This window comes from Peromyscus californicus, unplaced genomic scaffold (assembly GCF_007827085.1).
Source record: "Peromyscus californicus insignis strain IS unplaced genomic scaffold, ASM782708v3 Scaffold_5__1_contigs__length_169319896, whole genome shotgun sequence".
NCBI classification, from domain to species: Eukaryota; Metazoa; Chordata; class Mammalia; order Rodentia; family Cricetidae; genus Peromyscus; species Peromyscus californicus.
The window spans coordinates 25,845,650-25,861,072 of record NW_026294573.1 but is presented as its reverse complement, the minus strand read 5'-3'; the positions used below and the strand labels follow the sequence as shown (position 1 = coordinate 25,861,072).

At 49.7% G+C, this 15,423-nt stretch overlaps 1 protein-coding gene across 5 annotated transcripts in view; it reads left to right on the top strand.

Moving 5' to 3' along the window:
• The window catches only part of Phc2 (polyhomeotic homolog 2), a 109,310-nt gene that overhangs the window by 40,280 nt on the left and 53,607 nt on the right, over nucleotides 1-15,423 (top strand). Inside the window, exon 1 of one of the 5 annotated variants that reach the window (XM_052718817.1) lies at nucleotides 659-760. The exons of the other annotated variants lie outside the window; for them this stretch is intronic. The gene's annotated coding sequence lies outside the window, so the exon portion shown is untranslated. Of the gene's footprint in view, nucleotides 1-658; nucleotides 761-15,423 lie in introns of those variants that run through there. 5 annotated transcript variants of the gene reach the window in all.

Here is a 15,423-nt window from a genome sequence, read left to right as displayed (position 1 = left end):
AGGGTTATAAGGACAAAAATACCTGACTCAGAATTTTCTGGAATTTGAGAACTAGGGTAAGAAAAGACTTTTCCACCAGCAAACAAAAGAGACCCTTTGGTTCCAGAATCTGGCTGTGGATGGTGAGACTGTGGACATGCAGACCCTGGGGAGTTGTCACTACCCTTTGGAGTACAGCAGTCTCTTGGATTGTGAATGTGTGGACTTACATCCCTCCATAGACAATCCCACTGCTCTGCCTTGCTGGGAAGCAAGCAAGGGGTCTCCGGGGTCAGTGCGCTCTGGACCAGATCATCAGCTTTGACCCTGGGTCGGGATGGCTGCTGCTCAGCCACTCTCTCAAGTTTTTGGCCCCATGATTGTCTCTGGAGAACTATGTTTTCTGTACCAGGCAGAAGGGTAAGTGTGGAGATCAGATGGCCTGCACTCTCACGCACGTGTCTGGCTCCAATAGTCCCCCCTTTGGGTTGGTTGTGTTCTGTAATGTGTCCCCTGAGAAGACAGACTAAGCAGCCTGTGTTACCCTGCAATTTCTCCAAACTATTTGCATGAAATACTGCAGACAAAAAGCAAGGCCCCTGATTGGCTGTTGCTAGGTAACAACATAATCATCAGGAAATTAGGCTGTCCTCCCCCCCCCAACCCAGAGTATGTGTGTGATTGCAGCGTTGTGCAGGAAGAGAGAGGGAGTGGAACAAAGAGAGATAAATGGGATGGTCTTGAAGGCGGGGACACCACAGCCACAAACCTGCACCCCACGGTAGGACAATCTGCTTTGGGTTGGGCCCTTTATGCAGTCAAGCCAATATTGGTCCATTTTCCTTTTTTTTCCTCTCTCTCTCTCTCTCTCTCTTTTGAATTTTTTAAAAATTTTTCTGTAAGAAGAGCGAAGCTGGCAGGGCCCTGCAGACAGCACAGACAGAAGCTATGGGAGCAACTTTGACATTTGAAGTGATTTATAGGTGCAGAAGGTGGTGTCTCATGTGCGGATGACTGAGGGTGAACAAGGAGTGTGTCTAGAAAGGAAGAATCCATTCGCATGGCTTTTAGAGTGTCTGCAAAAACCAGAACGTGGGAAAGTGCATGTGGATGAGGCATGTGGCAGAGAAAACAAGCATGCTGTGGAATGCGGAGGGGAGGTCTTCAAGCTGAAGTTTGGAGCTGGCTCTTTAACTCCAGCAGTGTCCTGCTCAGCCAGGCAGTCCTCAGCCTGTCCCTCTGCCGGGTTAGACTTTCAGGTGGATGAGAGGTGTGTGTGTGTGTGTGTGTGTGTGTGTGTGTGTGTGTGTGTGTGTGTACGCACACGTGTATGTGTGCACACAACTGAAGCACCTAGGTCATTTTCAAGATTGTGTCCAAGCATAACAGTGGGTAGAGCCTGGCAAGGACCATTCTTGGATGCGTCCAAGGTCTGATGTTAGTGCGGAGCGCCTTCCTTTCCCTTCATGGTAACCCCAGGTGGCTTTCCCACCCCCTTTGCCTCGTCCTCCTTTTCAGTTCCCCAGCAATGACCCTGCCCTTCCACTAGACCCTCAAAGCCTTGCTGCATACTTCATTGGCTTGCTACGACCCTAGGCAAGCTAATTGCCTTTTGCCATTCATTGTCTACCAGATTAATGACTTCTTGTGTGTGTGGATGCCCACAGTCCTCTGAGATGCCTCTGTGTGCTCACTCTGGCTCCTTTCTCCCCGACCTCCTCTCTGAGCACTGCATCTCGGTTTTGTTTTGTGTTTGTTTGTTTGTTTTAAGAATCTTTTTTGTGTAAATGCTAACCTAGAAGTGCTGCCCTTAGTTCTCTAACTGATCAAAGGATACAATCCTAGGCAGATCACATAGGGACTGTTTTGTGGGCGTGGCTTAAGAATATGCAAATATTTGAGAAACCAGAGGGGATGAGTGCCAACATCCCAGATGCTGAAGGGAAGATCCTTCCAGACACGCCCCCCACAAAAGCCTTGCCCAAGGAGACTCAGAGCCTTCCTGAGAGGGAGGAGCCTCCCTTAGCTGCAGGACTCAACATCCCTCTCTGGTGTCTCACAAATGCTCTTGTCCCAGATGGTGGCTCCCCTTATCTCTTAGGTCTTGGTTCATCATCCCATCTTGCTCATGCAGTCTCTCTCTGTCTTGGCCCCTGGACAGCCACATCTGAACTCTGGGGGTGGGACTAGGCAGTGGTTTGACTCTCCAGGTGATGCTGATGCATGCTGAAGTCTGAGAACCACTGTGGACCGGAAAGTTGGTGTTTTCATTTAGCTCCTAGATGACAGTGACCACCCAGAAAGCTTCTGCTCTGAGACTAGCCAGGTGATGACCTCCATCTAGAGTGATCGATCCTTCATGGCTCCAATGTCCCTGAAAAACCCTCCTGAAACAAAACTTGAGCCAATTGAACTAAAAGCTAGCTTACACACTTGTGGAGAGGCTTTGGGCTGAATAACAGAACTCAGGTTTTTAAATGGAAGGCAGGCTGAAAGCGGATATACAATAGAGACTGCGCATGGCCTGTGAAGCTTAACTTACACACTACCTGGCCCTTTGTAGGAAAAACAGCCTCACTTCCTAACCCCTGTTAAATTTATGGGTTCATCTTGTTTCATGTCTTCCATGTTAATCTCCTCAAGCGCAGAGTCAATCACTTTTTTCCATCCAGTACCAAGTACATAAGGAGTGTTTAATAAATAAGGAAGAAATGAATGAGTTAGTGAGTGAGTGAGCTGCTTGGATGGTCAATGAAAGAAATCAGCTCTCCTCCTGGCCTGCTTCTTGGGATGGTGATTGCCAACCCTCTAAGTGGGTGGTGAGCATCAGGGAGTTCATACTAATAGAAGTTTCCCTTTTCATTGTTAAGTAAAACCAGTTAGGTCTTGCCCTGCACCTTGAAAAACAAACACAGCATTAGCCTTTAAAGCATTCCTATATGGCAGAGCTAGAAACCGTAGAGGCTCACGGTGTGTTCAGGTGCGTTCCTGGAGTCCAGCAAAGGAGTCATATAACACCAGTGTTGGAGGAGCTCCTGAGGACATTGCCCTGTGAACTATACCTCCCTGGACCACCCAGCTCTGCTCAGACATCTTCATGGGAAGAAACAGGGCCTCACAAGAAGCTGCCCCCTTCCCCTTCCTAACCACCCCAGTCTCCCTTCATTTTCATCCTGGAGACCTCAGTCACATGACTAATTACGATTTATAACTATGAAAAAAGAAGTAGGGTAGAGTCAGACTTGACAAGAAAGGGTAAAATGTTGATTCTGCCCGTTTGGATCCATTCTCCTGCAGAGTGTAGGGAGTGCTCCAGAGTATAGGAAGCTGGACATAGCCTGGTGATCTCGGTAAAGCCAACAGATGTGCTAAGAGAGGAAAAGCTGGTCTCAGTAGATCACAGGCTTACTGGACATGTAGAAATGTTAATTGCAGTTAAAGGCCATTATTTGGGACAAATGAGGGTGAAGAGTCCCAAGAGGTGGACCTAAGAATTCTGAAATATCAATTTATTTGCTTAATTTTTAAAGATCTGCTTTTCAAAAAATGTATGTATATGTTTGTTTGTGTGTTTGTTTTGCTTACATATGTGTTTGTGCACCATATGTGTTCCTAGTCCCCACAGAGGCCAGAAGCGGGTATCAAATCCCCTGGAACTGGAGTTACAATGTGAGCCACCACGTATGTGGGTGCTGGGAACAGAACCTGGGTCCTCGGGAAGAACAGGCAGTGCCTTTAATCACTGAGCCATCTCCCCAGCCCTTATTTTTTTAATTTTTGAGACAGGATCTCATGTATCACAAGTTGGCAATGAACTCCCGGTAGCCAAGACAGTTAATATGGTTCTGGGGGGTCGAACCCGGGACTTTCTGCATTTAGGCAAGCGCTCTACCAACTGAGCCACACCCTCTGCCCCCTGGAGTTGCTTTGTGATTCCAGGACTTGGTTGACTGGCATGACTAGGGCCAGGCAGAGCAGGAGAAAGCCCCTTCCGATGGATGTCCGAGTCTTTACCAAGTGGGCTAAACCAAAGCAGGAAGAGGTTGGAAGGACCGTGGAGGAAGGAAGCCCACATTTCAAGCTATCTGCCTGTTTGCAGTGCAGTGTGCAGTAGCCTTTGTACAAGCCCCTTGAGAGTGATGCCCCAGCCACTGTGTGAGAAGTAACCCTAAGAAGAGCGCTCACTGAGTACTCTCCACTCTGGAATCAGACATACAGCAAGCACCAAGTGTGGAGTTAGAAACATAAGTGACTAGCTTCCAATCTCTCTTTTCTCAGTGCACATATATATTCGTGAGAGCATTGTGACACTGTGTATGAGCACATGCATATGTGTGTGCATGCTCAGACACACTTTCGCTTTTACCTGGGACTGAAGGGATTGGGGCGGGGTCGTTCATTTAGTCTCTCTTTCTCTGTCTCTCTTCTTTTCTCTCCTTTATAAGAAAGTGCCTAAAGCGGTGATGTGGTGGCACACGCCTTTAATCCCAACACTCAGGAGGCAGAGACAGATGGATCTCTGCGAGTTTCAGGACAGCCAAGACTGTTACACAGAAAACCCTGTCTTGAAGAGAGAGAGAGAGAGAGAGAGAGAGAGAGAGAGAGAGAGAGAGAGAGAGAGAGAGAGAGAGAGAGAGAACGAGAACACCTAGGCTTTGAGGATGGAGCCTTTGAGAGCCTGGTGGAAATCTGATATCCAAGCCATCCCTGAGAGTGTGCAGTCGCTCCCAAGGGCCAGATGCCTTGTCTGGGTCCTCTCTCTGCCACACTCAAGGCTCCGCTGCCCAGATCCCCACTGGGGCTGTTCTGGAATGAGCTCTTAGTAGCTGGGTGATCTTAGGCTAGTGCCATCCCCTCTGTCTCCAACCACTGCTCTACAGCAATGCTGAGGAGCTGAAGCAGGCAGAGGACACCAAGTGCCTGCTGTGTGCTGCGCCTGGAGCTCTCTGTTTGGTTTGCCTTTCCTTCTGATTTTCCCAGTAACTCTTAGTAGTCAAAATTATTAACATCACTTTACAGATAAGGAAACAGGCAGTAGAGAGAGAGAGGTTAGGTGACCTGTCCAGGGTGTCCCTGCTGGGACAGCGGCAGGAGTCCAGCAGTCTTTTCTAACTAAGCAGCTCCTCCTCTTCCTTATATGGCATAGTTCCTCTCTGACACGATGCCCAGTGTGTGTGGACATTTGAGAAAGACAGGCTGCCACTGTCCCTTCTCTCCAGAGCACTGCTGGGCAGTCATTCGTTTTATATTGCTTTTGAATTCAGTCACTTCGAGGGTCATGTGAACGATCATGTGACCAGCTTTACATGTATTATGTGAGGATGCTTAGGAACAGAAAGAGCCCACAGATACTAACTAGACACTCCACAGTTGTTTCTTCCAGTGTGTTTGGGGGTGACGGGATGCAGCACCCGGGAGAGATGGCATTGACAGGTTTGCCCTGGACTGACCTCGCTGGGATGACTCCCCCGAGACTGCTGCTGCTCGACAGAAGTCTGGAGGAGCCAAGTTCCTAAGCACTGACTGGCCTATCCTGGAATAAGTACAGGAGCTCGTGTGTCTGTATGTGAACTTGGTTCAAATCCCATAGCTGCCGTTTGCTGGCTCTGTGACCTCTGGGAAAAGTGAAGAGATGAGGACTGAATGGGATCATGCGTGTCTAAGCTCCTGTCTCTAAGCAAGTGGCAAGAGCTGTTCCCCTCAGGGCCAGCCCCAGAACGCTGGCCTTCCACCCAGGAGAAATACCCTGCATGCATGACTTCAGAGGTGCCCATTTATCCCAGCAGCCTGTCTGTTCAGAGTGTCTGTTTACAGCCCTGACCCATTCATCTCCTCCTAGCAGATGGAAGAGGAAACTCAAAGCTTTGCTCCTCTGAGATCTGAGGTGGCACCCTAGTGGTCACAGGAGAGCAGGGTGCTCCAGCATAGTCCCTGAGTCAGCAAACTGGTCAGCCCCCAAGGGCTACGAAACCTCAGGTGACAGTACACACCACTGGAGACTGAGCCATGGTCCAGGGGGTGGGTATGACAGGAAGAGAAGGGAGGACTGCTCAAAAATGTGTACACTAGGCCGGGCGGTGGTGGCGCACGCCTTTAATCCCAGCACTCAGGAGGCAGAGCCAGGTGGATCTCTGTGAGTTCGAGGCCAGCCTGGGCTACCAAGTGAGTCCCAGGAAAGGCGCAAAGCTACACAGAGAAACCCTGTCTCGAAAAACGAAAAAAAAAAAAAATGTGTACACTAATGTGCGGGTCCTGGAGCAGTTGTCCTGAAAGCCCAGAAACGGCCTGCTCCCCACAATCCTTCTACTTAGACTTGTAGGAAGGCAGCAGAGGCAGACTAGCCTGCCTGGGCTACCCTACACCAAGCCACTCAAGGCCAAGTTGGAATCGCAGATCATGCAAATTCTAGAAATGCTAGGGGTATGTGTGTGAGTGTGTGTATGTGTGTGTGTGTGTGAGAGTATGTGTGTGTGTATACGTGTGTGTATGTTGTGTGCATGTGTGCATGCATGTGTATGCCCGTGTGTGCATATGTGCATGTATGTGTATGTGCACATGTGTGTACATACATCATAAGGAGATTCTTATAGTGGTATTTTATAGCCTCAGTTACTAAGATTTCTATGTTCAAGTCCCAAAAATGTATAACTTGACTAAGATACTTAAAAAAGAAATAACTGAGATCATAGCATAAAGAATTTCCTCTAGGGAGCTAGAGAGATGGCTCAGCAGTTAAGAACACTGGTTGCTCTTCCAGAGGAAGATTCCCAGCATCCACATGGTGGCCAACAACTGTCCAATTAGGAATCTGGCCCTCTTCTGGCCTCTGTGGGCACCAGGCACTCAAGTGGTACACAGACAAATATGTAGGCAAAACACTCATACTCATAAATAAAAACCACAAAACAAACAGACAAGAAAACTTGACTCTAGCCAGACATGGTGGTGTGCAGACCTGTAAGTATCGCCACGCCAGAGACTGGCACAGGATGGTAGTAAGCTCGAAGCCTACCTGAGCGAGAGTGAGTGCAAAACCAGCTTGAGGAGACGATCTCAAAAAGCAAGCTGGGGATGGAGCTCAGGGGTCTAGCACCAGCCTGGCACGTGCAAGGCTCGGGACTTAATGCCCAGTTGTACTGGGTACTTTACTACCCTCAAAACTTTATACTCTTGTGCGTGTGGTGGTGCATGCCTTTGAGCTGAGGCAGGTGGATCAGTCTCTGAGTTCAAGGCCATCCTGATCTAAACAGCAAGTCCCAAGCCTATCTGGGCTACATAGTGAGACCCTGTCTCAAAGAATGTGTACTCTTGCCCGGCGGTGGTGGTGGTGGCGGCGCACGCACTCGGAAGGTAGAAGCAGGTGGATCTCTGTGAGTTCAAGGCCAGCCTGGTCTACAGAGTGAGTTCTAAGAAAGGCTCCAAAGCTACACAGAGAAACCCTGTCTCCAAAAAAAAAAAAAAGTGTACTTTTTAAAATAAGCATGAACTCTAGGCTGCTACCCTGTCCATTTTGCAAAATCAGAAAATGAGGCAGAAAGAGGGAGGGCACTTTGGCCAGGGTGTATTTACATGCACTATGCCTGTTTGTGCTCATTTTCACTGCCTCGACTTCCCTGTTTCTGAACTCATACTGAATTTGTGTAGTTTTTGTCTAAAAAGTATTTCCTGGGTCTGTGCATTTTGGCTCATTTTGGCAGTGTGTGTGAGGTAGGATGTTGTCTCTGCCTGTGCCGATGCTTCAAGCTCAGCTAACAGATGGTGTTACTGGAGCTCAACCCCAGACTGTCAGACAGGATCTCCTGTGTGTACCTTTCACAGTAACTGGGTCTCCACAGCCATCACTTCAACAACTCTTTCCTGTTTCTCTTCTTACTCCTTTCCCAAGTTTATATGCCCTGTTTGTCGAGTCTGAATCAGGACCAACAATTTTGAGTAAATGTGTCCATGTTGACTCAGAGTTTCAAAGGTGTCAAGATCACAGAACAGTGACAAGGGTGCTTTGGTGTCTCACCTGGATGAGAGCTCTCATCAAGAGTAAGATGTGTTGGGGCTGCTCTTCCAGAGGAGCCAGGTTCAATTCCCAGCACCCACATGGCAGCTCACAACTGTCTGTAACTCCTGTTCCAGGGGATCCAACACCCTCACACAGACATAGATGCAGGCAAAACACCAATGCACATAAAATACAAATAAATACATTTAAAAAAAAAAGAGAGAGTAAGATGTATCAGCAGGGCTTCACTCAGCAAGCATCCACTGTTGCCGGCCAGCCATAGTGTAAATGGTAATTTCAGTATAAATGGAAATACCAGTCTCTGCTTGCTGGGAAAACCAGCTGGTCTGAAGGCAAATCGAAGATGACGGAGGACTAGTGAGATGCTCAACAGATCAAGGCTGATGACCTGAGTTCAGTCCCCAAGACCCACAGTGTGCAGGTGAGCACAGACACACTAAATACATGTGACAGGATTGGATGAGGACAAACCAGGACTGGACTCTAGGAAGAACAGACATTGTATCTGGCTGTCACAGAGAAGCAGATTCGGACCAGGGAGGTGGGCATAGGGAGTGGACTCAGTGGAGGGTAGTGGGAAATGGAGTGCTGGACCCTGCACTGTGTGGGCACACGAGACGCCTCGGGAAGATCTCTGACGGCAGCCAGCCCTGTCCCTTTCTTTATGCAGGCGCTTTGATTTTCCTCAGGGTGTTAAGTCTGCCTCTCCTCTCATTCTCTAACCCTTAGCCCCTCTGAGGAACTTCATGTGGACCACCTTGTGCACATGGCCGTTTCCTTTTCCTCTCTTAGAGGTCTGAGAGTGGCTTCTTAAAGTAGTCTTCAGACTTCCAGTGCCTCAGAAACCCTACGTGGATGGTGAGGACACAGGTCACTGAACCCCAGTCTTGGAATTTCTGCTTCTCTGAGTCTGAAGTGAGGCCTGGGAGCTGACTTTTTTGGAGAGCTTGCCCAAGGCCGCATTTTGAGAGCCCCAGACATGAAACACACACAGCCCTTAGATTGACAAGACCGTGGTTTGTGTCTTTGCAACTTTTCCACAGGCTTCCTTCAACCTTGTCTGGTCATCAGGGTTAAAGTAGGCAGTATACATTAGTACTTTCTAGGACTGCCATGACCAACAAGGGGTCTGAAAGGGGAGAACTGTGTCCTCTCCTCTCTGGGGACTGGAAGTCTGAGATGGCATGGTCGTGAGCGGTGCTCCTCTGAGTCCTCCTGACCTTTCCCTGGTTTCCTGTGTGGCTTCCAGTAATGTACACCGGTCTTTGCCTCTTTTCACCACTCATGTCAACTAAAGGCCTGAGGGAGCCTGCCCCGCCTCAGAGCGGCGAGACTGAAGCTGCCCGAGCCAAGACAAACCCACCCTCTCACCTCAGTCTCCAGCCTGGCCTGGCGGGGCCTTTGCCAAGTGTGTCTACAAATAAGATCAAATCTGGCTCTTTCTTCTTCTCCATGTTCTTCGACAAATCAGCACCAGGTTGGAGTACAAATGCCTGACAGAATCTGCTTTTATAAGGTACCAAGAAATAGACCTCATCCGGAAGACTGATTATATGAACTTACGCTGTTGTGCTTTCCTATGAAATCATTGTTTGGATTTCTAGAATAGTGGTCTGCTCCAGCTGAGCTTTCTTTACATCTGAATTTACTTGTTTTATTTTTGTTCATACCCACCCCCCATGTGTGTATGTGCTCATGTATGTATGTGTGTTTGGGGGTGTGTGTATGGTCACATGCATGCATGTAGAGTCCAGATGTCCATGTCAGGGGTATTCCTCAATTGCTTTTCCACTTTATTTTTTAAGACAGGGTCTCTCACTGAACCTAAAGCTTGCTCATTTGATTAGACTAGGTGGCCAGTAAGCCCGGGGATCCTGCTGTCTCTGTACCCCACCACCCATCGCTGGGGTGGCCAGTGCATACTGATACGTCCACTTCTTAGGTCCTGGGGATCAACTTCTGGTGTTTATGTTCATCCGGTGAGCCATCTCCTCAGTCCTCTTTATCTCACTTTCTAGGAGACAGGGCAGGTAGCCGAGGACTGGGGATCAGGAGGGCGTTCTGAGGTTGGAGCTGTGCCCAGTCCCACTGCTGCCAGAGCTCTGCACAGGGTGAGGGTGCAGATGTTCATGCTGCAACATGGAGGTGGAAGGAGGTCTTCCCTAGCTCCCCCAGTCTAGAGAGCTGAAATCTCTCTTAATGTCTTCCCCCTCAGGGAGAGAGGCGCCCAAGATGAACCCTTCATGCTGCCTTTTCAGACTCAACACACAAGCCAATGTGCTGACACCAGGAGCAGCCATTATGGGCTCACTAGACCTCTCACTTCCTGTCAAGCTCTAATTCCATTAGAAAGCCTCACCCCACTGGACCCATGGGCTCTTCAGGTTTGAAGAGCTCTGTTTTCAGTATCTTTCCCCTCTGCTTCTCTGGGACGCTATCACAGCCACAATCCACAGCAAATGGATTTCCCTGACCCTGGGGACAAAGGCCTAGTGTTTCCCAGACTTGGCGGTTCCTGAAAGGGTAGAACCATCAGCATCTCCAGCTGCTGGGTCTCGAGCCCCGTGGGCGGCCAAGACCTGTAATAAGATCGCTCTCCGAACCAGTTCCAGTCAGCACATCATTCAAAGTGGTCCCTTGCGGTTGGGAGGGAGGATTGACTGAAACGGGAATTGCAGCCTTTGGGGCTCTGGCTCACACAGAACCACACAGTGAGTTGGAACTAGAGAAAAACAGATTTCTAGTTCTGGCTGTCAGCCATTAGTGAGACTGGCCGTGGTTCCCAGTGGGAGTCCACGCGGGTGGGTGGCCTCAGGAAAAAAGGCAGTCGTTAGGAGGAAGGAAAGGGGATGAGAGTAGGAAGGAAAAGGATATTGAGTAGGAGTGAACACATGTGAAAGCATGGATGCTGTGAAATTTGCGGATTCAGGTTTCTCATGCGGCGGGCGGGCCTTGACGAGAGTCCACAGACAGACGTGTCAGTACCCTAGCTAACACTCCGGGAAGCCTCCCGCTCTTCCCGCCTGCCCAGAGCTTTGAAGCAGAAAGGAGATGTGAGTGGGGAGATACGACAGCTTTGTCACACAGACTGTAGAAGTTGGAAAGCTGCTGTGGTGCTCCACACTTGATGAATTCTTTTCCAAATTCCAGATCCAAATTGTATGAGGAGACCAGCTTGCTTCTGGTTTCCCATCAGGGTGAGCTCGTGCCCTCTGGCTGGGTAGGTCCAGTTACCATGGCTAGCTGGGGGTGCCTCCCCAGGTCCTGGAGGAGAGTCCAAGCCATGTCACCTTGAGTAAGTCACTCTACTCCTCAGAAACTAGGCCTCGGTTTTTGCTTAGGAAAACAAGGGAATCTGTGGTGCTCTCTGATTTCTTGAACTGGTTGATGTAGTAATCTTACTTTTCTCTCGTATGTTCTGACATCAGATCCACCTGGAGTTGCAGGGCACTGTTTTGACATCACAGCTGCTTTTAGAATGCCAGTTTTGTGATGACCTTAGATAAATTAGATATCCCCTCCCCATTTGTGTGTGTCTGTGTCTTTATTTTGAGAGAGAATCTTACTGTGTAGCCCGAGCTAACTTGAAACTCACCATTTAACACAGACTAGCCGTAGACTCACAGCAGACCTTCTGCCTTAGCCTCCTGAGTGCAGGGATAAGTGTGTGTCAGCACGCCTGGCTTAAGTTCCTTCCTTATTGACAAAACTGGGGTATTCCTAACTACCCCGGATGGTGGCCGTGAGTACCCTTGAAGCATATACTGCAGAGCTGAAGAGGCAGTGGTGCTCAGTCATCTAGGGAGAGTATAGAGACCACTGGTAGAAGGTAAGACGTATGGCTACATCTGACATGAGACCCCCAAGCAAATGACCTCCTGGCTGGAGTGCAGTGTGGGTGTGAGAGAGAGGTAAGCACCAAGTGTGCGAGCAGCCCTCCAGCTGGATGGCTGAAGAGAAATTTAGGTTGAATATGAAGGGGGAGGAGGACTTAGAGGAAGCCACATTCCGGGCCGTCCCCTGGGACCCGCGCTGTGCTGCTGGTCTGGATAGTAGGTTAATAAAAACTGGAAGGAAGGCATTTGGGGAACAGGAGCAGCATAAGCAGCCACTGCGGTAAGCCCAGAGCTGAAAAGTTGCGTCCAAGGCTTTTCAGGTCAGTCATGATAATCCTGAGCCCAGTGGGGTTGCAGCTTGATGGGAAGTAAAGGGGGAAGGAGGTGGGATCAGACCCAGGGGCTTGGCACACACCAGGTAGCTCGAGGGGAACACTGTGAGCCCTAGAAACACGGTGGCAATTCCACAGATGGTGCAGGAACATCTGGATATCCACATGTCCCTCCACAGAGGTGTCCCGTGATTCAGTTACTTACACACTAGAGAATTAGAGCATTGTTCACAGCGGCCCTTGTCAATGGTGGAAACAACCCCAGTGACCATCCCCAAAGAGGAATACAGTTGCGGCATATGCTACAATGTGAATGAACCTTTAAAACCTTGTGAAAAAGACTGATAGTGTGTGGTTCCACTCATCTAAGGTATCAGAATAGGCAGATTTGTAGATGCAGATCTGAGGCCACCAGGGTCTGTCTACACAGCTGGACAGTGGGGAATAAGTTATTGCTTGACAGTTACAGAAATAGGTGGTGACGGTGGCTACACGTTGTGAGTGTGCTCAGGGTTTCTGCACACTTTAGAAGGCGGTGCTCAGAGCAGTCTGGCCTTCCTTTCCCTGTCCTGTGCATGAGTGGTCAGCAGAGTCCAAGGAGAGCTAGCAGCCTGGGAAGACAGCTGTACCTACTAAAGCAGGAGCTAGGACAGAGGGAGCCAGAGAGACAGGGCAGCACCAGTGAGCATGCGCCGTCTAGGGAGCGAGCAAGTGTGTGTGAATGGGAGAAGTGTGTTTGATCCTGAGAGGAGAGAGGAGGTGAAGCAGTAAAGGGTGCCTTCCCAGAGAACCAGAGGGAGGTCAGTCAGGGGGCAGAGGGGGCTGGAGAAAGCATGGAGGTCAAGATTAGCGGGGGAGGGCCCGTTAGTGGCCTGAGAGCTGGGCAGTAGCCATCCATAGGGGAAAAGCAGGGATGAGGGAGCATGCTTTATTCCAGAGATCACAGGGGACAGGGTGCAGCCACAGAAACATGGGTAAGGGAGGGCGAGTGTGAGCACAGATGTAGCTGAGGGTAGAGAGCAAAGCCACGTGAGACAGGAGCTGGAGGTGAGAGAGAACCTACAGGCAAGGCAAACAGAGAAGGTATGGGCGCTGGCCAGCAGTGCAAGGAGACAGCTGTGTCCCTGGTAACTCAGGGAAGAGTCGGTCTTGCAGGGGAGCTGGGCTGTTCTTACTGGCAGCATTTCCATAGAGGAACGCCGCTGGCCTTTGTCAGCAAGGCTTGAGTACACCCTCCACAATACCTGCTCAACCAAAAGCAAAGACGAGGAGCTAAACCAGGTCACCCAGGACCTGGACATCCTCTCCTCCTCAGTGGCTGCCTGTTTCCCATTTGACTTCTTCCAAATGCTTCAGCTGAGATGTCTCAAGAGTAGGAGCTGCATCTCAGTTTTGGTCATCATTTAGGGAAAGGGAGAAGAGGACCCGGCTGGGCAGCCCGTGTTTAGAGCGAGCTGCCATTTACTGGTTTGTTTAAGATCACAGCAGCGGGCTGGAGAGATGAGGGAGGTGGGGAGATGAGATGGTTCAGCAGGTGAGGCACGATGACCCGAACTCAGATCCCCAGGACCCGAATATGGGCCTGTCTGTAACTTGGCTTGTGGGAGTGGGAGACAGGGAATTCCTGGAGCAATCTGGCTAGCCAAACTAGCCAAAACCAGTGAGAGCCCTTGCCTCAATATGTAAGGTGAAGAGAGATGAGGAAGGTACCCAACATCACCCTCGGGCCTCCATGCTGGAACATGAACATGCATTTAGGCCCACCACACACACGCATCCACAGATTAATTAATTTTAAAAAATGTTACAGTTGACAGCTAGTTTTTCAGTTTCCACAAGGCCAGGAACACTGCTTTGCGTGCTTTGCGTCAGCCTGGACTCCCGTTCCTGGAACACAGATAGGGTAGATCTCAACAGAGCCAGGCACAGGAACTACACTGATTTAGCTATACCATTGACCCTTGCAGCTCATCATCATCATCCACAAGCATTCTTAACAAGTGAGTCGCCATTGTGAGGCCTGGCTGCAGTGCAGGGCAGGGCAGAGGAAGGAATTCACGAGCAAGGGCCCCTCGGCAGTAAAAACAGACAAGCCTCGGGAAGAATCTGCTCGGTGACCCGGGTCACAGGCACAGTTTGTAGACAGGTACTTGGCCTTGGAAGACAGAACACCCACTTGCCATCTGGGGGTGGCTCTGGCTTCCCAACCCCCAACATTCCTGCCTTTTGACCTTCACATATACTGAGGGAGGGGGTTATCCATGTATGTGGGGTCCAGAGGTTGACATCAGGTGTCAATTACTCTATCTACCTTATGTATAGAGGCCGGTCTCTCGCTGTACCCAGAGCTCAGATTTACCTAGTCTAGCTATCCAACTTCCTCTAGGAGTCTCCTGTCTCAGCCTCCCAGCTCCAGGGTCACAGGCAGCCCGTCACATCCATGTGGCATTCATGTGGGTGCTGGATCCAAACTGTGGTCTCCATACTTGCCCAGCGAGCACTTAACCACTGAGCCATCTCTCCAGCTGCCTCCCCAGAGAAGGTTTTGGGAGTTTGTTTGGTTTGGTTTTTTGCCCATGGTGAAACCACTCAGTCTGAAGAAGGTGACATGAGGAATGTCAACCTCAGACTGAGAGAAGACATTAACATCTGTTTCGATCCTTTACACAAATCCGTGTTTTCATTCATATGAAAAATCCTATTTTCTTTAAGTAATTTGGGGTCATCTACAAGGAGACGGTTGAATATCTATGGTGGGTGATACACAAACAAGGGGTGTGTGTGTGTGTGTGTGTGTGTGTGTGTGTGTGTGTGTGTAAGGAAAGAACGGAAGGAAAGGGATTGGGAAGAGCATGAAAAATGAAAAGAAGAACTCGAACTCATATCTGATGTGCCTTTCCCACCAGGCTTTACTTCTTTCTCAGGCTCTCTCCACCCAGGCACTGGGCCTGTGGGTGGGGAGAGCACACGTCTGGATACCGAATGGCCTCAATGGCGTTTGATGGAGTGTCTTGTGCTCCCTCTTGGCTAGGACAACAGATTCCTAGAGTCTCCACCACTAACATCTTAGGAGAAACATACTCTGTTGGAGCCAGACAGTGGGAACCAGAAGGGGGACAGTATTAACAAAGCGCCCCAGCAGCAGCCAGGGGACACTCAGTAGGTGACAGACAGCTCACTGGGCACTTTGCATGGCATTTACTTTGTGTTTCATGGATTAACATTAACATTTGACAGGTTAAGAAACGGGCAGACAAGTGTA